The sequence below is a fragment of the Marmota flaviventris genome, chromosome 7 (assembly GCF_047511675.1).
Source record: "Marmota flaviventris isolate mMarFla1 chromosome 7, mMarFla1.hap1, whole genome shotgun sequence".
Taxonomy (NCBI): Eukaryota; Metazoa; Chordata; class Mammalia; order Rodentia; family Sciuridae; genus Marmota; species Marmota flaviventris.
This window is the reverse complement of record NC_092504.1, coordinates 92,827,492-92,850,155: the sequence shown is the minus strand read 5'-3', so window position 1 is coordinate 92,850,155 and position 22,664 is coordinate 92,827,492. Positions and strand designations below refer to the sequence as shown.

Below are 22,664 nucleotides of genomic sequence, written 5' to 3'. Positions count from 1 at the left end.
TTGTGCAGCCACTTAGCTGCTTCAGCAGAGAAATGCTTTAAAGAGAAAGAACAGGAAGCACTGAAGAGAAAGGTTTTGTCATATTTCCTGGGGGAGAAATGTATTCCTGGTGGTGTTACTCAGAAGGTGGTCCTTTTCCCCCCAAATGGTGATGTCTATAGAGGATGAATGCAAAAAAAAAATTAGGAAGACCTGCATACAACACAAATAAATAGGCAGATATAACAAGAGTGATGTCTAAGTGAGAATGCCAACAGCACAGGGAAAAAGGGAAGTGAGTTTCAGTGATAGGTAGAGAGAAGGAGCAGCAGCATGACTAGAAAGGAAGGAGAAAACGAAGAAATAAAGTGAGATAATAAGGATTTACTGCAAGGAAAGCAAGCAGTAGCATCAGCAGGAAAATGAGATATCTGCAGAAGGAATCTGTAAATCTCCCACAAAACTCATAACAACTGTGAGAGCCTTGGAATAGTGTGTCTGCCAGCTTGGAAAGATTGTCCAGGAAATGACAGCCTGCTCAGCCAGCAGGATGTGCAAGGACGATGTAGGCTCTTAAGGAAACAAGGAAATAAGACCCAAAGATGAGAAGAAATGGCTTGGGACCCATACCATCCAAATTGAGACTAATGAATTCCTAACAATTAGATAGAGATGTCTTTCATTAACTGTAAATGTACAAATTAATTCTTTGCTAAACTGATTATCATTTGAACATTCTGTGTATGTGGAACTAGTTACAAGTAAATCAAATAGTTGATTAAGCTTCTAATCATGGGGTGTCAAAATATCATAGCCAGTTATTGTCTATAAAGGAAATACATGACTTCAGAGAAGCTAGTGAGGAAGAATTGGGTAAAATAGTGTGACACAGAGCTCAAGAATGTGGACTTCAGTATCAGACATATCTTTATGTCAATTCCTGCTCTATCGCCCAACAGTTATATTAACCAGTCTTCAGTCTTAGTTCCTTCCTCTGTAAAATAAGTTAAAGCTGGTCCTTTCTTCAGAGGCCTCTTATGAGAATTAGAAAAGCTTAGACATTTGAGGGTGGGAGGTACCAGGGATTGAACCCAGAGGCACTCAACCAGTAAATCTCACCCCTGGTTCTTTTTTGTCATTATTTTTACTTTGAGACAGGATCTCCCTAAATTGCTTAGGACCTTGCTAAGCTGCTGAGGCTTGCTTGGAACTTGTGGTTCTCCTGCCTCAGTCTCCCCAGCTGCTGGGAATACAGGCATGTGTCACTGTGCTCAGCTAGACATTTTAAATTATAACTAGTTAATGTATGTTAACACAGTGCCTGGCACACATTATGAGCTCAAATTCTAAACATTTCTTTCTACTTGAACCTACTTTTTATTTTCATATTTGCATGAGGTTGAAAGAAAACATGAAAATTATTATTTTAATTTTTTAAATTTTATACATATTAAGATATAATTATTACATAAATTTATTAAAAAGTAGTTTGAAAATGCAAGTTTTAATGCTTCAAGAAACCCTGCCTACCTTGGATCGTTGGATCATCACATAATTAGAATGATAGACAAATGAAGGGTATTATTTATTCATTAACCATAGTCAACAAATTATAATGTCATAAATTGTCCAGATATTTCAGCTTTTAAATTATATTTTCTCAAGTTTCATAGTTTCAAAAATATAATACAAAGAAGACTACGCCTTTATATCACCTAAATCATAATTTGAAGAGTTATTTCAATTTATAAACAAAGTTGCTTTAAAGTCTTGAACACATAGTGGGTACTTAATGAATATTGACATTTTCTGACTGAATAGGAGAGACTTGTTTTGATCAAATTTATGGTATAAGGATCAAACCCATGGAAATAAAATCTTGGTGATTAATCATTTTTAACTAGATGAAGATCTTTGCAAATGTAACTGATGCACCTAGCTTAAAAAAAAATGCTCAAGTTTTAAATATTGAGTTAATGAGTTTGAGCCAAGAAAAAAATTATGACATGTTTCATGTTTGCATACCATGCTACTTCCCAACTACCTACAACAAATGAAAATTAAAATTAAGCCAAAATCTATTCTTGCATAAAGTAGTACTAACTTCTGTGGAATTTCTTTGCTTTAACTTTTAAAAGTATCATTTCTGATTCAAAACATTGAATATTTTTTCTATTCCTTATTTCTATTTTCTCTAGTCATTGTAGAAAAACATTTGAGAAATACCTCCTTTTCATCTGAAAAGAGAGAGAGAGAGAGAGAGAGAGAGAGAGAGAGAGAGAGAGCATAGGATTGAATTGATTCTGAAGCACCTAACCAGGAGCTGCTGTGTGTTCAGGAAATCAGGTGTGACGCATTGTTGATTTTCCTACTCTTTGCAACAATACAAAAATAAAATTATATAAAGAGACAGAGGTCAAATATTTGAACTATTTTAATCTGGAGCTAAAGTTTCTCTATTCTTATCTAGAACATTCTTAAAATTGAATTCAAAGCCATTCTTCTACCCCAACGTCCCTGTATAAAATGGCCTAGTGTAGTCTCCCTTCACTAGCAGTTTCTAATGATGGCAGCGACAGTACTTTTAACATTGAGGTATAAGAGGAAAGCCAGCAGAATAAGAATTCAATTATTCTACTGAGTCATCCTAGAAGGATAGATATTTCTTCCTACTGTCTCCCTTCTGAGAGTCCCTGGATAAAAAAAAAAATAAGGATCTCAACAATGGTAAGTGGAAAATACTTGTGAAAAGTAAAAAAGCCAACTTAATATATAAATTTTTAAAAAGAAAAAAAAACATTCAATCTTCACAAACTAAAATTACTGATAAAATTCCTTCATTAAACATAATTTTGAACACTTTGAATGTGTTGCCTCATTGAGCTTCAAAACAACACTATGAGGTATGATTTCCAACTTTATAAACTATTATTGCCTTATAAACTATGGTTTCTTTACAAATTAAAGAAACAAACAAATAAACCATGGTTTCTTAAGCTACAAGAAGGTAAAATACTTCTCTAAGATTGTAGAAAAAGTAGAATTGTAGGATTGAAGTACAACCTAGACTGTCTGACTTAGGAGCATGCATTCCAAATCATATTGTTAGGTTGCTCAGAAAATGCATTTTAGTTAAAATATAAACAAATCTGATTTTTAACATAAAATATACAATTTTGCGGTTTTATACCACTCAGTTCTTGCTTCTGCTGCCAAACTTGTCCTACTTTTTCTTTCCTTGCTTGACTGCTATCCATCCCCCAAGACCCATCCTATTCACAGCCTACCTCACAACTTCCATGAGGTAAACAAAAGGAATCTCTACTCCCAAGTGAAGCCAAGTCTCACTCCATCAGAGTCCTTTATCCACTCCTTCTCCAGAGTGATCACAGCTACCATGTGCCAGGCTTTGCACTAGGCCTACACATCACTTAAATTGACCCCTGTCTTTGATGGTGAACATTATTCAATCTTATATATCCTGAGTCTAGCCAAATGGCAGACACATAGCATGCTTAATATTTTTAACTTCAATAAAGGGTAATATGCTATATCTTGTTACACCAGTATTTGTGTTCTACAGTAATAGATAAACCCTGTTCAAAAGACCAAGAAAATGTAGTTAGAGATTCTTACAGAACTGGAAGCCTCTTCAATCCCCAGGTTCCTCTGGCACTGTTGGGCACTGAAGGGTATATAGGTTCTAAAAACAAAATGGTTCATCTCCAGCCTACAAGGAACAGATAGACAAGTGGGGAAAAAATAGGGCAGTAAAATCCATTTTAAGGCTATTGAAAATGAATGTGATAAGGACCATCATAATAAAGTTTGAAAAAGAAAGCACTTTGGACTGGAATGATTGAACACTACCAAGAAGAGGAGGCATCTGAATTTCTGCTTGAATATACAGGACTCTGTCAAAAATAATTTCAGGAATACAATGGAGCCTGAACAGAAACATTGCACAGAAATAATATTTTGAGATATTAGCTAAGATTTGACTCCTGTAACATTATTTCTATTACTCTGTCTCCTGCCCTGCTCTCCTTCTCACATGAGGGGAGAGATACCATATCACAACATGCAAAGAAAAACATTTTGATTTTCAAAAAGTATTTAAAATCTTAAAAGGCCAAGCTTTTCTTTCTTTTTTTTTTCAGTGAATGAAGCGAAGCCCTGAAACATTTGAGGCAAAAAGTTTATGTTATAAACAAGGAATAAACCACCAGATCTCCCTACTCAGACCACACAAAGATTCCACTGACTAAGGGAAATGGAAAATAACCCAGGAGGAAGCTAGGGCTTAGATGCTGTGAAGTTCCTAAAAAGAATTCTGTATTCTGCTCCTTCCTAAAGTTGAAAGGTATAATTAATTAAAACCTTAGGTAAGACTGAGATTCCACAAACAGGATGAGACCTATTCAAACCCCAGGACAAGAACATTAAGAGCTATCCTCCATCAAGTACTTAAGTCAGCCAGGCATTATTCTTACCAAATTTTATTTGAGTAATAACCAGATTATGAGAGACTAACTGTAATAGTATCACCATTTTATAGATGACAAAACTAGGTCACAGAGAAGTTAAGTAATGCATCCGAAGGAATTCAATTAGAAGTGGCAGTTGGTATTTGAATCCCAGTTGGCTGATTATAGATAGTGTTCATAATCATTGTGCTGCCCAAGGAAGACTCAGAATTGCCTAAGACTTAGTGTCTAAGGCAATAGATATGGAGATAGAACCGAGGATCAACATGTAAACAACAAATTCAGCTATAGAAAGAAGAAAACAAGTTACAAATTTTTTTCAGTGGTGACCTGTGGATATGATTATTAATAACAAATAGCTCTAATGTGTATGATTTATATTAATCCCTCTAAGCTGTTCTGTAACCATAAATATGTTTTAAAATGAAAAAGTTCATAAAGGAAGGTCACAGATATGTTAACTTGTCCAAGATTCCATAGTTAATAGGTGGCCTGACAGTATTTGAACCCAGGAAATTGGACTCCCAAGTGATGATTCTAATCATTCATATTCCTAATTTATTATGCCATTCACAGTTTCTGGTAATGACAGAACTGCACTGTCTGTCCATGAAGACACACAGCTTCAATCTTCTGCTCTGAGGAATCATTTTGACTAATGTCCCCCAATGCCCCTGGGTCCTCCTTCACACTCACTCTAGTATTCAGTTTCTACTAGTTGCCTCTCAATCACTGAGTGTGGCAAGGCAACACTTGGGACTCCTCCAATGTGGACTTTGACCCAAGGAGGCTTCCCATTGGCCCAAATCCCTATCAGACTGTTTTGAAATCCAAGGTTCTTCCTACCCAGGTTCCCTTCCTTCTCTCTCTCTTTCCTACCCCATCTATCAAATTATAGGTTGGAGCCTGCTTTCAACTTCTGCCACTTCTCTCCCCAATAAATCTCTTGCATGTCTGACTACCCTCCACCTTTTTTCTCCCCTTCGCTCTTTGCTTCTTTGTGGGCCCCAATTAATGGGAGTGTGTGAGTGTTATGAGGGATAAGAGTGGTCTAAGAAATCAAGTGGTAGATGGGGATTTGGTTATGGCTCACAAACCACCCTTTCTTTGCTTGCTTTCTTTTGTTTTGTGGATGGGGGGATACTGGGGATTGAACTCAGCATTCAACCACTGAGGCATATTGCCAGCCCAATTTTGTATTTTATTTAGAAATAGGGTCTCACTGAGTTGCTTAGCACCTCGCCATTGTTGAGGCTGGCTGTGAACTCGTGAACCTACTCTCTCAGCCTCCCCAGTCTTTTCTTTCTTTTTCCGGTATTGGATTGAACTAAGGGCCTCAATCATGCTAGGCAAGTGCTCTTACTACTGAGCTATACTCTCCACCCTATAAACCACCTATTCTGAGTAGGGATTATGCTGTAAAGAATCCCTGGCACAAGGTCCAATTGCTAAATGTTTTCAGTGATGATGACCTACTTTTCAAGTATCATGGTTCAGGCATTTGAAAGACAGAAGAGTTGGCTGATTAATGATAAATTGTATTGATATTGACCCTGCAGAGGGTGAGAAACAGAACCGGCAGCAAGCAGTGAAGTGTAAGAACCAGGACTCTTGGTAGTCTATAAAAAAGTGTTCATCGCTCAGAAAGAACTGCAGAACTAAGTAGTAGACCAAAGATCTGATGCAGACCCAGAGCTCCAAAGATTTTAGGATAACCAGCAATGTCACGTTTGTCATGCTAAACTAAGGGACCTGATTTGGAAAACCTGGGATCCTGAAATAGGAGGGAAAAGCAAATGGCTGGCTCTAAGGTGGTTGGCTCTGCAAAAATTCCTGGTCCCTCACAAGGAGGCCTACAACACTCTGCCATGTTGGAATATGTTACAGAGGACACCACTCTGCAGGGCAACAGGGGTCCCCCTCAAGATCTATTGGCACTTTCTCTCCTGACTTCTAGGACCATGACTATTTTAGTCACCTTTTTTGCCGCTGCAACTAAAAGTCCTACCCAAAATGACCATAGAGAAGGAAAAGTTTTTTTGAGGGCTCACAGTTTCAGAGGTTTTAGTCCATACAAAGCTGGCTCCGTTGTTCAGGGTTTAAGGTCAGGTGCAACATCATGGTGGAAGAGTGTGGCAGAAGGAAGTGGTTCACATGATACATGATGATCAGGAAGCAGGGGGAGAGACTCCACTTGCCAGGTACAAATATATACTCCCAATCCACACCCCAAATGCCCTACTTCCTCCAGCCGCACCCCAGCTCCCTCTAGTTCCCAATCAGTTAATCCCATCAGAGATTAATTCACTGATTAGTTTAAGGCTCTCACAACCCAATCGTTTCTTCTCTGAACTTTCTTGCATTGTCTCACACATGAGCTTTTTGCAGACACCTCAAACCCAAACCACAACAATAACTAAGTCAAATTTCAGCATTATCCAGTTAAATATTGTTGGGCTGGATAAAAGAAGGAAAAGATTGCTGGGGATATAGCTCAGTTGGTAGAGTGCCTGTCCTGCATGCTCAAGGTCCTGGGTTCAATCCCCGGCAACAACAACAAAAAAACAAAAAAAAAAGAAAGAAAGAAAAAGACTGTGTTCCAATTGAATTGCAAGAATTAGTAAGCACAAATCAGCAAGAACATGGAAAGTAGTCCTGGGGTTAATTTAGAAAGTGCTTAATCATGATAGCCAGAAAAAATAAGACTAGAAAAGGAATAATTAATTGATTTGGGAGCATCTCCTTCAGATTTGTTTCCAGATTTAACATTCTGACAAAGGCTCTTAAGTAATAGGCAATCTTGCTGCTTGCATGGATCAGCCTAGCCAGCTCTTTCTTAAAACTGTCCCACCATGTCTGACAGTCATCCTACCCAACCTTCCACCATGAATGCTTTCTTTACACAGGTGTCGAACATCTATCTTGTTCTGAAGATTCTTCCCACCTCCTGCTACTTCCTATAAGATTTCTCTTGCATCTCGAATCCTGTTATATTGTATTGTCTGCTTCTAGCTGCATCTACACAAACACAAAAAGTAAACATAGCCTTAAGTTTTATAGTAACAAAAAGAGTAACTGAAGCTGGAACTAAGATCTGGATATGATCACATTTCTTAAAAGCTGGAGGAAGAAATCACATCTTAACCAGTGAGAAAACTGATGAAGATGTATTGTTAGTTTTTAATATAAACAAAGTTCTTTGTCAGTAAAATTATTTAGGGCTGGAAGTAGGAAAAAAAAGATTAGGTGTCTAACATTTGAATGTTTGTGTAAAAGTTCAGAAATCTGAAGTACTAATCATTCCTTAAGTGGATGTATGCAAGTTATATGAAAAGACAAAGCAATGAGGCATATAAATGCTCAACAACTCTCTCTCTCTCTCTCTCTCTCTCTCTCTCTCTCTCTCTCTCTCTCTCTCTCTCTCCTTTTTTCATTTTGTCTTGGAGCAGTCTGAGAAATCTGAAGGCCCAGTTAGAAGACTCTGTGACTTATCCATGTTAGCAGTGCTCTGGTAAGATGGGAGAGACTAGAGTTGCCTGATTATATGGAAATGGTTGATGCATTAACAAATGAATGCTCTTAACAGCACAGAGCTGTTGATGCCTGGTGAAATGTCATTAAGTAACAATTAAAGAAGAACTACTTGCTCCTGGAGGAGAGAGTATTTCTAGTGCCAAATTCCAGGTGGTGGTGGAGGGAAGGAGCAGGTTAGGTTTCTTTGAGAGTTGATAAAATTTGTTTAAATTTCCCCCTCATCCCCAGTACGTTCTCTTTCTTGAAATATCTTCTCACTTAAAACATAGAAAATGTATAAGGATATCAATCATTCTATTATAAAAGCAAAATAAACTGAAATTAAGTCATGCCAATATGAAAACATCTAATATAGAGCAGTTTATTCAAATATGTGTTTTGAGTTTAATTTTTGAGGGAAATCTTTTAAGAAATATAATGCTTTATGTAAGTGCCTAAGTTTGCAAACTACCTAAGTTAGTTAGCTCTAGGGAGTTACCTTTCAATGAATAGAATAGTCAAGTCAACCCACTTAACTGATTTTCTCATCCTAAAAAAGAGTCATGCAAATGAATGACTGAAGGTGAAATTATGCTAAATGTTATGGACCAGTAAAAAATAGTTGTACCTAAGCCAGATGTGTTGCAGGCCTGTAATCCCAGCCCCTCTGGAGCCTGAGGCAGGAGCATCGCAAGTTCAAACCCAGCCTCAGCAATTTAGCAAGGCCCCAAGAAACTCAGTGAGGTCCTGACTCTAAATAAAATAACAGAAGGGGGGGGGGGGTGGCTGGGAATGTGGCACAGGATTTAAGTGCCTCTGCATTCAATCCCTGGTACCCCAATAAAAAAATACCTGTACCTGTATTTGAACTATCTGATCTCAAATATTATCAGAATGTTTTTTGTCAATTAATCAGGCTTTTAAATGTGATTTTTATCCTTGTTACAAATGCTTTGTAAATGCAAAAGTCTTGATTTTGGATTAATACCATTTCTTTTTAAAACCAATGTTCATATGGGTATATTTGTATGCAGGTATTTTACTAACAACTCAGGAATGATAAATAATTTGAAAAATCACAAATATGGATATAGACACTAGTATGTCTAACAACTTATTTCAAATAAGATGTGCCATTTAAATTGAAAAAAATATTTGTCACAAATAAATGAAAGCATAAATTTTCTACAAGCATATTTATGTGCCAAATAAAACAATAAATCAAAATATCACATCTTAGATTTCATAGTAATATCCTAGGATCAACCTTTTCACATAAATATAGATAATAAACTCTGCCTATTTTAATCCCCCAATTGTCTCTACTATTCAAATATACAAAGATAATTTTAATTCAGGATTTTGTAAATTATTCTTTCTTAGCATTATGTGTTCATGATATTTTATTTTTATACATATATATATATATATATATATATATATATATATACATCAATCCGTCTATATGTCTATTTTAATACAAAATGCCAAATTGTCTAAAATTTTATAGTTCTTTTCTTCTAAATTGGATAACAAGAAGAAAAAAATATTTTTATGTACATAAGAGCCAAATATAAACCATAGCTTCATAAAGCAAATTCATACATGTAGTTACTTAAATCATATTTTTCATGTTGACTATTTTCTCCCTTGGGCAACAGAGTATGAATTCAAACAATTGAGAATACTACGTTGTTTCTGTAACAATATCTCAGGCCCTTCTTACTGTGCACTTACTTCCTCCTTCTCTACTGAAGAGTTTTAAGTGCTGGCAACCTTGTGAGTTTCGATTTCCCCATGGAGTTGACAGGTACCATGTCTGCTTGCTCTGCCTCTCCACTTTGTTCTAGACACTGACCTTCTTTCTTCTCCTTTCAAGCCCCAGGATTCAGATGTCTGACTGCACACCCATAGGTCTGTGTGTGTATGTGGGGGGGGGGGGGGGGGAGAGGGTCCTTTTTATTCACCTGTCCTAAGGTATCTCATCTTCTTGGATGAGTGTTTCAGGGATAGGTGCAAGATCACTGCTGAGCCAAACCAGGACTTCCTCACTCCCTCAGAAATCACTGGAAAATGGGAGCTGGGGATATAGCTCAGTTGGTAGAGTTTGTGCCTCACATGCACAAGGCCCTAGGTTCAATCCCCAGCACCATCACCCCCCCAAAAAAAAAAATCACTGGAAAAAGAAAAACTGCTGAGTTGCCAAAATGCAATTTGGCTTGACTGAAACTACTCCCAACCATGTCGCCACTAAGATTGAGAACTGATCTGAAAATGAACCTCAAGAGAGTAAAGTCAGAGGAAAAACAGAGGGAAAGACACTCCATCACCTAACCTGAACACCCAGACTCAACCATTCCTATCACTGAGATGTTCTTGGTTACACAGGCCAATAAAATCCTATGATTTAGTAAGCCAAATTAGGCTGAAGTTTGTCATTTGCCACTAAATGAGTTAATTTCAATTAGATTATCCTATAGAGAAAAGGGGGGAAAGACAAGGAAATGATATCTAAACAAACTTCAGTGGAACCACAGGTATCTGCTAAAGCTCTTCAAGCCATGGGTTTACTCATATTGTAAGGGAGCATGAAGTCAAATACTTCCCTTGCTTCTTTATGGCTCAGTGGAAGTTGATAGCTGTCAGTCAAATAAACCATACATACCTGAATGACCACACATTAAGTAAAATTGACCTGAACTGCTAAAGAAATTCATGTTTTTATTTTTTAAGGAGATTCTGACTTCTGTCTTATAAGTTAGAGGCAGAGCATTCAAATATCTGAATATGGTCTTTCATTTTACATAAGTGAGATTGTTGCACCCATTCTTGCATATCAAATATATACTATTACCTAAAAACATATTTTGTATATGGAATTTCTCATACCCCCCACTTCTTACTTCAGTTTGTGTAATTTTTATATACTTATATTCATGTTATGGATTCTTCTTTTCTAAGCTGTCAAATCTACTGATGAGCCTACTGAAGGCATTCTTAATCTGTGACTCTATGTTTTATTTCTGGGATTTGTATCTGATCCTTTCTTATGGTTTCTGTCACTAGTCAGATGTTGTAGGTCACCCACCTTTTCAATTACAACCAGTGTTCAGTTTCAGCTTGTCTTGGTAAATTGTGGTGTATATCTCTTCCCTCTGTAGGTGGCTCTCCTTAAATTTGGGGCCAATTAGTTGTCATGTGACATCTCTGATCGATTTAAGAAATATCATGAGCTTGCTGCTTGTCCAAGTTCTTTTGATTTAAACATGAGAGTAATACTCATTCTGGCTCTCTGGATCCCTAAGTGAAAACCAGAAATTTTATGTGCAGAATTTAGATTTTGACCTTTTCAACAAAGATCAAACATTAACCAGCTGGCACTACCTGCCAGCCATGATTCAGCTTCTTTAATTTTGCTGTCTCTTTGTCTTACACTGATATTGATAAACTAATTTAAGTATTGCATTACATGTGGTTTTGTTATTTGAAAAAATAATAGCATAAAATGTGAAAAATAGCTTTGCTGTTCCAGAAATAATAAATAAGGATTTTCTCATAAGCATAGAGTAATTGAGTTCAAGATGAAAAGCACAAAGTGTACCCAAACTAGTAAGCCTTTGGCCTCGATTCTACTCATTGGGCTGAGTCAAGTGAACCAGAGGTTCAATGATGAGGCAGCAAACAATGAAAGACGCTATAGAAAATGCATGTTAAAGTTGGTGGCTGAAGTCTAACTTTTATTTTGGGATTTAGAGATCTTCTCTTAGTTTTCTGAAAATAAAGCAAGCATGTTTCTGATATGAGCCTATTGCTCATCTTCTACACAATCAATATTTGCGAATATTTCTGTAAGGCAATTGTGTGAATATAAAAGATAGAATTTTGCTGTAAATCTATCAAACACGTTGTAAATCATTTTGTTAATCTCATAAACAGTGTTGTTCGTTTTCATGCAGACCCAGTTCCAGGTAAAAAGGTGTTGTATATGCCTGTGGTTGTATGTGTGTTTATGCATATACATGACTAATTAATAAAAAATAGATCGTCCAAGTTAATCAAATAGAGTTATCACACAATTATATGGAAATTAATGATCCTATTAGAATTCCAGCTAAAATCTCAGTTTCCCTGCTTTTCTCCTCCTCCTGGTTTCTTATCCATTAACCCCTTAGTAAAATATGCTGTAAGAGCTGTTCATTATCATTTCTCCTTCATCTTCCCCCTTTTTTTCCTTCCCCTTATTCTTTCTTTCTCTCCTTTTTCCCTTTGTTATTCCTTTATTTCTCCCTTTTCCTCTTTTCATACTTTTTTCTGCCCTCCATCAATTTTTAATAATTATGCCCTATTTTTCCCTGAAGAATTTCTTCATTCTCACGAAATGAGACATACCCCGACTCTGATCTTGGGGTAGGCTAAGATTAACCAAAACCTTGCTCAACATTCTTTACAGCTGTTTAAATATTGGGCACATGATCCAGGTCAACTGGATCTACCAAGAATTAATTCTGGAATTTTCACTGAACTTATCTGGAAATAAAATGTTTGCAGGTTCAGGAATTCCTAGCAATGGAAAATAAACATTAGAGATGCTAGAGGCCACAACTAGAAAGTTCAAGCCTCAGGATGAAGCCAGCTGAGGGAACTGTAGAGATAATGAGAGCAAGACAAAAAACAGCCTTAGCCTTTCATCAGGACTTTTCAGTCATATGAGATAAAAATTGCCCTATTATTATATAATTCGTGGTCAGAATTTATACTTCCTACTTTTCTGTTTTGTTTTTGTTACTGGGGATTGAACCCAGAGGTGCTTAACCACTCAGCCACATCCCTAGCCCTTTTTTCTTATATTTTATTTAGAGACAGGGTCTCACTGAGTTGCTTAAGTCATCTCTAAGTTGCTGAGGCTGGCTTCCAGATCCTGATCCCCTGCCTCAGGCTCCCTAGCTGCTAGCCTTATTGGCATTTTTCACAGTACCCAGCTCTTTCTACATTTTTTACAGAGTAACTAACTGAAATAAAAGATTCAAAACTGTTGGGGATAGGGCTGATTATGTAGCTCAGTCGCAGAGTTCTTGCCTAGCATGTTCAAGGCACTGGATTTAATCCTCAGCACCACATAAAAATAAACAGAAAAAATAAAGGCATTCTGTCCATCTACAATTACAAAAAAAAAAAAAAAAAATTCCAAACTGTTCTATTTTCATAGAAAGCATTTACTCTTTTAGAAAGCAAGAAAGCTAATTACATTGAATTAATGATATATGATTTGGAGGTTCCATTTTAGCAACTCAAGAAATGATTGGTAAAGTTACAAGAATAAAGATAAGATCATTTTTATATCATCTGTTACTTTTTTTTTTTTCATTCATTCACTGTGCAACTCTTCTGGAAATTGTACTTTGACTGTAGGCATCAAAGTTAGGAGAGATGCATTTTATTTCCGTTTAAATACTTTTAAAACTATTAATGAAATGCTCTCTCAAACTACAGCCTGCTATTTAAAAACCTATTTACTTCATTATTCATGGAACAAATCGTAAGAAATTTACTAAGTTAGGCTCACCTAGAAGCCAATTGTTACTTCTCTCTCCTTTTTTCCCAAGTAATAAGAAGAGATAGTCAACTACAATATAAGTATCAAAGTTATCAAAATGACTATTCAACTATGCTACTGAAAATGCTATGGCATAGTCTCACTGTCTTAAAGTTCATAAAGTAAGACATATTAACTTCATGCCAAGAATCCAATGCAAATTTATCTTCCAATTACAGTTGATATTTTAGAGTTTACTATGGGTGGCAGCTTTAGGCACAATTAAAGAATTCTAATTAAAGCTACTTGAAGCAGATGAAGACTATAGAAGGCTCCCCAATGTAGTGCAGATTCCATCTTTTAAAGACAGAAGAGGAGGATCAACAGTTATCTCTATCTAAATCAAGAACAGGTTTATTTACCTATTACATGCTATTTCCACTAATGACATAAGGAATGTATACATAGATTATGAATTGGAGGATATAAATGCACAACATTGGCAGTGTGTGTGATGATTACCGACAAGAATTAATCAGCATTCCTCATGCCATACACAATGCAGTGAGAATAGAAACAGCAAATCTGTTCAAGCAATGCAAACAAGCCGCATAAAAGGCTAAACAAGTAAAAGTATATCATCAGCCATGACTCAAATTACATCTTTAAATTGTTTGCCAGCTTCCTTGAAATTAGCCATTTTAAGAACTCCGTCTTTGATAGACTTTATAAACTGGAGCATACTACGTCTTCTCACACTCACAATTTTGTTACAGCATCAGTGTGGGAATGCATTTAATAATTTAGCTTATAAATTGACCCTTACTTGATGAAACTGATATGTTGCCTGTGGATATTTATGTGACATTTTTCTTAATGATGGAATCTGTTGATGAGCCTCAGAAGTTTTACAACCAACTACAACGATGCTATTGCCCCAGAAGAGTATAGATTGTAGTTTTATTGTTAAGTTCTTTCCAACCCAGCATTTTTTGTTCTTGACATTTTCATAAGATGCTCAACAATTTTCTACTAAATTGTTAAATTAAGCATTTTAGTTTTTTCTGTTGTCATTGCTTGGCTCATTGTTCTAAATATATTCGGGTCCTTAGGATTTAAATGAACTTTAATAGTTACCATTCAGTTCTTTCAGATTTGGAGTTTGTCGTCTTTTAGTCCCCAGAATCCTGGTGGTAAGGATTCCAATGAGATGTTGTGGTATGTAAAGAGTTCTGCCAGATGATAAGTTTGAGACTGAAGAGTCTCAAACTGAAGAAGAGTCTGAAACCTGAAGAAGGTCTAAGGAAATTTTGGTTTAAAATGCTTTCTCTTTTTTATTCAAAATATAAGAAACACTTCTGTACTAACTGCTCCCTGGATCGCATTTTAGCTATTAGTAAAAACATTTTTTGATTAACATAAATGAAGGACAGAGGAAGGAAATGACAATTAATGAAAATCCCCACTCTAATATTTAGTCACAAGCCAATTTCTTCTCTTGGGATGGATAGTTGATGTGAATATGAAAATTGTATCCCTTTTTTGTGAGTAGGAATCAAACAAAATTAAACTTAATTCTCAATACCTACCCAGTTATCTCTGAGCAGCCTTGTCCCCAGAGATGTCAAATAAACAATAATGATCATATCTCCCTTAAGGAATTGCCAACAAAGAACAGACAAATTGTTAAACTGAGTTCAACAGGATTGTGCTTAGTTGTTTTTTTTTAATACACTAGTTATGATCATCATTAAACTATTAATTCAACATATTTTTATGTGTGTCAAGGGGAAATAGTCATATACAATTATTGCATTAGAATGTTGTGTGAGAATAAAAATGACTAATATTGTGAACTCATGTATGCAGTGGAAAAGGGATAAGTTGATGGGGAGGAATAGCTACCACCTGTGAATGGAGAATAAGGATTGGGGTAACCGACAAGCCAAAATATAAGGGAAGAGAGGGAACTGGAAGAGTTCACTTACACAAATCTTCCTTAGGTTTCTATTTATTCTCTATCTTGGTCAGTGTGAGAAATGAGTACCAATTAAAAAATGGTTACAATGAAGGTAAATGTATAATTCTTATGGGCAAGTCACAGATCTCAGTATTGGAATCTCCTCTCCCGTATCTATCCACACATGCTCCTTTAATGATCTCATCCAGACTCATTACTTTTAAATAGCATGTATCCCAGCAATAAATCTGCTTCTGTATTCCTGCCCATAAATCTGTAATCATATACATCCAATTGTAAAAATGCCACATTTTCACTAGGATGTTAGAGAAGCAGCTTAAGGTTACTATTTCCAAAAGTTAAATTCAGTTCTCCACATCTCTGTAAATGACAACTTCATTTTTCTAATTATTTACCTTGAAAACTCTGGAATAATTACTAATTCTTCTCCCCAGATGTCTACAAAAACACTGCCTTTATTTTACAGTATATGTTGAATTCAACCTATATTGGCAACTTTTACTACCAGTCTGGCTCCACTTAGACTACAACAATGGCCTCCCCAAACTGGTCTGCCTTTCTTCATCCTTGATCTTCTCTAGTCTATTCTTAACACAGTATCCAAAGCAGTTGTTTTATGATATACACTGGATCATGTCTTCTTCCAATCAAACCCTCTAAGGATTCCCTTTTTCACACTGATTAAATGTCCAAGTCCTTAACACACTATGCAATCTTCTCTCTCTTGTCTGACCATGTTTTTATGATTCTCTTACTGTACTCTAGACACAATGGGTGTCTTGCTGGTCTTCAAAGACATCAAGCTTATTTTTGTCCCAAGGTTATTTACTTCCTGTTTTATTTGCCAGGAGGTCTATTTCCAAGACACCACTTGGCTTATTTCCTAAACTCCTTGGAATGTTAGCTCCATCAACAGTTAGGTTTCCCCTAACTACTCATTTAAAATGTCAGTACTCTTTCTCATTTTCTTATCTCACAGAGATTTCAAATCTCAGTTCTCCTCCTAAAGTTTATTCATAGCATATACAATATAATCATATATATCATGTATAAATGTAGCATTTTTATTTATGTTTACTTCTTTGTTAATCACCTCTTTCCTTTCGCTAGAGTGCACGCTCTGTGAGGGCAGGGATATATTGTAGTTGCTTAGATGAGTGGAGACTACATAGGAAATATTTATTGAATGAACTAATTTATCACTAAGTGCAATGAAAAGTTACAGGTCCTTGAGAACCTATAATACATAAATGTGACACAGTCATGGAAGTTAGGGAGGACGTCCTTCAGAAAATTGCATCTTTATGTTCTGAAGAATAAAGATGCATTTTGCAGGAGAATAGAGAAGAAACGGGGTAGTAAGAACAAATGAATGTAATATCCTGAGTTGAAGCAGAAAAACCCACCTGAGGTGTGTAAGAAGTGAAAGAAAGTCTAAGTGGCTAGAGCTTAGAATAAAAGGTTGACTTGATCTGTCATGAGATTGCAGGATCCATCTGCAAAGGGACCTTGCGTATCACACTTTGAAGTTCTTACCAAGAGCCATTAGAAGTGATTGATCATAAGCATGAAATCACACAAACTCTGTGTGTGTGTGTGTGTGTGTGTGTGTGTGTGTGTGTGTTTTAGGACTATTCATGTTGTAGCATATAAACTGTATTGAAGGCAGTCATGAATGAAGGAGAATATTGTGGTGTCTACTAAAACCATCTCCACAAGGTGGTTTTAGTTGGGCTAGAGTGGTAGTCTATCTCAGCTGTTGGAACCCATCCTCCTTTCTTTCCTGTCACCCCAATCTGTCTGCTTTCACTACTTTAATCTCAGGTTTTATATCCTAGGAGTAATCAAGTCTTGTCCTCTTCCCTCAGCTGGGAAGAATTTGAAATGAAAGTGTTTCACCCTACCATCTTCAGCCACTCTGCCGCATGATGACAGGTACTTTCACACCAAACTTTATCTATGGTTTCTTATCTATTTGAATATTTATTTCAGCCACTTGATTAAGTTCCAAGGTGATGATGAATGTCAGGAGCCATGTTTTCTCATTTTGATATCCCTAGTAGCTGGCACCTTGAAGATACACAAGAACACTTGTTGAATAAATGAGAAATTAAATCAATTGTTTCTGCCAATGCAGAAATATTGACAATGTCTTTCCATTGCTGCTCGGCATACACTAGGTATTCTTTTGACATGAAATCTTTTTCTGTATAGACCAAGCGTATAAGCTACAGAACAAGTCATCTATTACTGGCTGTGTATTTAAATTTCAAATATATAAATAGCCCAATAGAATATAAATATACATGAAATGTTCAAACTGTATGAAGATAAATAATGCATTTGGGTAACAAATTGAATACATAATTTGCAACATATTTTCTTAAGTGACTGAAAGTAGGACATAGTGAATTGAAGTGGGAACTCATTAAAGAACACTTAAAAAGCCCCCAAAGAGCCCATGTAGATTCCAAAATTTTACTGATTCTCAAAGAATAGGTTAACTATTATAAGTTGTTGAATCATTAAATTCAATTACAACTGTATAATATTTAAGAGAATCCTTTCCAATAGATTTGTAATAGCCTACACTTTCTGGGGCACAACCTAAACTATTGTACCAAAAAACATGTATGCATACATATACTGATCTATCTATACACACATACATGCATATAAAAATAAATACATACATTAATTCAATATTAATGTTATAAAATTATAGTATCAAAGGTTAACTAGTAAAATTTAAATGTTTTACTTTCCAGCCTCCCTTCCAACTGTGCAGTTTTCCCAAAGCCATAGAATTTTAAATAGAAGATCACTTTTCAGAAAAACTGTAAACAGAAGATCATAATTCAAACCAGGCAACCAGATTTCTCCTACAATCTAATTATTAAAGAAGTCATTTAATTTTCTTGTATATTCTTTACACTTAGATATAAAAGAGTAATTTTAAAGGTAATGTTTTAGAAGGAAGTATGTACACTGCTTCCAATTTGTGAAATTTTTAACATCTGTAAATGAGAATTACGTTTGCCATAATATACTTGTAAACAAGGCAAAGACTTGACTAAAAGATAATTTGGCAGATAATTTATGTGTGTGTATATATGTGTGTGTTTATGTATATGTATATATATATGTATGTGTATATTTGTATATATATATGTACACACACACATATATATATAAATTAAGAAACACTGATTTTAAAACAGACTAAAATATCTGAATTTTAAATAACACAACAATGGCTCTCAAGTCAAGATATTAGAATAAAAGATCAGAAGCAAAACTTTCAAATCAGCAAGACTTTCATGTTATTTATGTAGTATATGCAAATAAAATATTAAGTTTGTTTTCTTAAATTAACATTTTTTTCATAAAATCGACATGAAACAAAGAGTTGAGGGGAAAGAAAGTAGTTTCTGCATAAAGCACAGAAATAAGAACCTTTACCAATGAAAATACTTGGGAAGCATAGGCTATAAGTGCAAAAACTATGAAACTAGTATTTGAACTCAATGTCTAAGTAAGTTACAGATATTCCACTAATTTATCCCCTTTCCCTCTAAATTTTTGGTTTATTTAGGCTCTCTTAAAGAATTCTTTTTATATTACATATAAACCTCCAGGTCTTTGCATTCTTGGCAATTTCAAGTAAAGAAAGAACTGTTGGTAACAATCTAGTTACATATTTTTAGCATATTTTTGTTGCAATATTATCAAAATATAATAAAGAAGCATAGCAACTTACCTGAGAAATTGCTGAGTATTTTGGAGTTCTCATTAACTGAAATTATTAAATTCTTCTTTCTGACCCTGTGTCATCCAATTTGTTTGCCCTCACCCAGATATTTTATATTTGCAGTGGAGGAACACATGTTAATGTTTAATACATTTATAAAAGTCTTCTAGTATATTCTGTGGATATGAACTCTTTCAATTGTATGAATTCCCATGTTTGTAATCATATTAAGGATTTTCAAGTTTTAAAACCATGTTCTACATTTTCTTACATTTCATAAGGCATCAAAAAATTAGAACTTTGTTGAGAAGCAGTGAAATGAGGGTTAAGAACATTCACTACCAACTAATAAGCAGCATAGATGAACCACAATATTCCATAATAATAAAAAATAAAAATTTCACCTCAGAGTATTTCTGGGAGTGACTGACAACAGAATTCCAGGTAGCCTGCTACTTCACACACATTCATGTTTTCAAGTACTATTGCCAGGACTTTTCATTTATGACACAAAGAATGCCTGGGATGCTTTCTCCTGGCACACTTATGATGGAGAAGGAAGGAGGAAAAATTGGGGTCTATAGATATTATAAAATTTTCAACAAAAACATCTTTTTGAGAAATGTACAAAGATCATGTCTTTTTTTTCCTTTCTTCACTCAAAAAGGAAAGAATATATTAAAAAAGCAAAAAAATGAACATCACTGGCATACCTTATAAAAGATTTATACACAGCATTCATTTCACTGACATAAGAGCACGTGTAGAATTATGAACTTTTTTGTCATAAACAAAAACTAGATCTTCAAGATCGTATGTTCGTTGCTTAAAATCCCACAAATAAAAATTTGTTCATGGAAAATAGAGATATTTTGAATACTAAAGTCCTTTATTCAACAACACAGAAATTTCACAAAAACAACTTTACTGGGCAAATTGAAGTGATTTTTTTAAGTCTTTTTTTTTTTTTTTTTTACAGTTTTGTACATGCCCCATAAGTGATTTTCTTTAATAAATACACTGTTTTCCAAAACTGCTTTTTTAAATAATTGCACAAGCATACATACACCTTACACAAATATCTATTAGAAAATTTAATAGATAACTGCACAGTTCAGAATAGGAGAACACTGTGAAAGGAGTACATTTTGTGGCCCATGTTCCTGAAATATCTATTTTGCAATTGTGAAAATGGAATCCCTCCTAACACAGTAGCTGTCTTTTATTCACTAGGAATACAGATCTCAGTGTGAAATGCCAAATTTAATAAAAACAAAATCTGAAACATTTAGCTGTTACATGAGAACCAACTGTTTGATATCACTATGAATCTAACCATGATCAAAGACCCACTACAGCTTTTTGCTGAACATATTTGACCCTGAATAGTGAGTTCATTTAACTGCTTTCCTTTTTTCATTATTTGATTACAGATACTACCAGCTTAAAGACTTTATATGCTTTAGCATTAATTGCACAACTTGCATGCCGGGGTTCTGAAAGAAAAGAAGGGAATATTCTTTTCTTTTAGTGATTATTTAATTCATAATAAGCCCATCATCTCTTACTCCCTATGAACGTGTTTAGAAGAAGAAAGTTGAGTGTTAGAGATTAGGCAACCAGGAGATATTTTTATATATGCTTACACTGGGGTAAAGACTACTACTATTTTGTCTCCCAAGGATGGCTATATTACTACTTTCTGAATATGCCACCAGACAAGCAGAGTCGCTTAGAAAGTCACTTTGGTCTGAAGTTCTGGGATAAGAGAGGTTCACATTATGACATTCTCTGATATTTGGTTACCCAGTGACAGTTGAAAAGGACATCTGCTCACTACACCATGTGCCCAAGTATTTCCCAAGCTCCCCCAGGATGCTGCCAGGATATGGCATCTCCTCAAGAAGACAAGACCCTGTGTCTGTGTACCTCTCTTACAAAGTGTTTTTAGCTTTATCTGATATGTTCTTTTAAAGTTTTATAATCTACACAATCTATATTCTGATTGCAATGTTCTGAATTTTCTTGATACTGAATATGAAACACAGAGTGAGAAAATTTTAAAAGTTACATTTCATTGGTATTTTAGGATAATGAAAAGTGTAAACCTTCAAGTTACTGCCTTAAGATTATAATGATATGTTCTACAAGTTCTTGGTATGTGGACATAGGGAGAGGAATGCTAGAGGGAGTCCAGAGAGTAATATCTTTTCTTCAACATCACCAATGAGAACTTTATATGCATCCTACATTATATAAATAGAGATTACAAAAAAACAGAAAGTGAGTGATTGAAAGAACAATATCAAGAATAAAAATATAAAGAAATTAAAGAAAAGCTACACTGTTCCATTTCAGTAATCAACAGATTTTCTTTCATTAAAAAAGTGAACTGACATGTAAAACACCACACCTTACAATATACAGATTCATTAGTTCTTTAAAAAAGCAGACAAATAAAAACACATCAGGACATGCAATACAGAATGTATTTTAGACTGTTATTACATTGCTATGAGATCTTTATGTTATTGTATGCCTAATAAAACCTGAATAGAAGTTTGTTTCACTTTTATAATAGTCATTTTACAAAAAACAAGGCAAGTTTCCCTTCAAGTGTGAAAGTAAGTTCTCACTTACTTGTAGTTAATTAGCAAACTGGTAAACAAAAATACTGTAAAAGAAAATAACATAAAAATGGAACAAGAAAGAACTCATATAGCTCCCATTGGTCCTATAGCAGAAATATAAATTCTAACTAGAAACCATCAAAGGAATATACATTAAGTAGAAAGTTATCGTGAAATTAATATACAGCACATTTTAGCTTGTGATTATTTAATTCTCTTCTCTAAACATAAATGGGTGTAATACATAATGAATTGTCCTCAAAAAGGCATTGTGGCCACAACTGCAGACCATGTATTGGTACTCTAGGCAAGTTAAGTCACATTTGTTTTTTACATTGGCATTTGTATGTGCCTTAGCCACTCTTCCTCAAAGTGTTCTAATAGTGAAGTGCTCCTTCTGCTTTTTTAAAAACATCTTCTCTGTGTTATCTTTTCCCATTCAAAACTACAACTAGATTTTTAAAAATATTCACCTGCTAGTCCTTCCAAAACTTTACAAGTTAAACTCCTTACTTCTCCATTACTCTCTCAAGTTATTTTTCTTCTTCTGATTCATTTTCTAACATGTTTCAACAGGCTCATGGATATAGTGGGCTAAAATAACCAGCTAGTGTGTGAAGAACAAAGAAGTTGCAATAACATGGCAATTACATATTCTATATATTTTTACTAAACTAAGTTTTATTCCTGAAAATGAAAATAACTTTTATTGTCTAGCCAAAAAATAAAATGCAAATAATGTTTGTCCTAATGAGACAGCCATAATAAGTCTGTCACAAGAAAACCAAAT

General features: G+C 35.0%; 1 non-coding gene across 1 annotated transcript; it reads left to right on the top strand.

Moving 5' to 3' along the window:
• Positions 1–10,061: 10,061 nt before the first annotated feature.
• Positions 10,062–10,134, top strand: Trnav-cac (transfer RNA valine (anticodon CAC)). The gene has a single exon. It is a non-coding gene; the product is annotated as a tRNA-Val (tRNA).
• The last annotated feature ends 12,530 nt before the right edge of the window (positions 10,135–22,664 follow it).